This window comes from Protopterus annectens, chromosome 2.part1, assembly GCF_019279795.1.
Source record: "Protopterus annectens isolate FY-2018-M chromosome 2.part1, PAN1.0, whole genome shotgun sequence".
Taxonomy (NCBI): domain Eukaryota; kingdom Metazoa; phylum Chordata; order Ceratodontiformes; family Protopteridae; genus Protopterus; species Protopterus annectens.
Window position 1 is genome coordinate 610,233,664 of NC_056729.1, and position 926 is coordinate 610,234,589.

Sequence of the window (926 nt, forward strand, 5' to 3'; positions counted from 1 at the left end):
GAAAATAGATAGGCATGTGCAGAAAGGTATAGGAAAGGTCCATAGCTGCCAATTTCTTCTACAGCAATAGCTGTGCATATACACTAACTTTGCAGTTACATTTGGACCCTTAAACCCATGGGAGAGGGGTGAGGACAACATATATTCATTGTGATGCCATTTAGACAATAGTACATGTGTCCAGTGGACACGTGTACAAAATGGACAGCTATGTATGGGGCGAGATTTTTTTGTGGGAACAGATTACCCTTTTTTTTCAGGTGAGAGTGGGATGTTGGGGAGGGATAGTAGGTATATTTTTCTTAGGTGATCAAAAATTACTAAATAAATAAATGACCAAAATGGCTTAGCCTGGAAAGTCACTATAAACTATTTCCTGAAATGGATCTAGAAGGGGTCTACTACGAAAAATGCAGAATCATCTACCTTGTATTTAACTGCTAGTATAACACTAGTAGTTTCCACAGTGATCCATCCACTAAAACATAATACCAGTTTGAGATATGTCACAAAGACCCATACTGCTGCTGAAGGTCTGTATTGAAGATGCCTTGTATGGTACAAATCAATTATTTCAGCTGAGAAGGAATAGATTAATTTAGCCATGGATGGAGATGCTGTCAGATCATGGTCGCATTGTACCAAGCTTATATGCCTTCTTGGAGGTATATATATTTCCTGTACTAAGGCTGTCTTAGCTGATTCTTGAGCTAAAGAAAACAACATTTTCATTTCACTGTAAGGCTGTGTATCTTACATTCCATTTGTAATGTGGTGATGCAATATAAATGTTAACTTGTAATATATTTTCTTCTAACGCCTCAGAGATATTCTTTTGCCTTAAAATTTTAAAAAGGAAAAGCAAGAACCTTGCCAGTCTGGAAATGTAAGTATGTCCCATTAATATGTACTTGTAGACAGAAAGC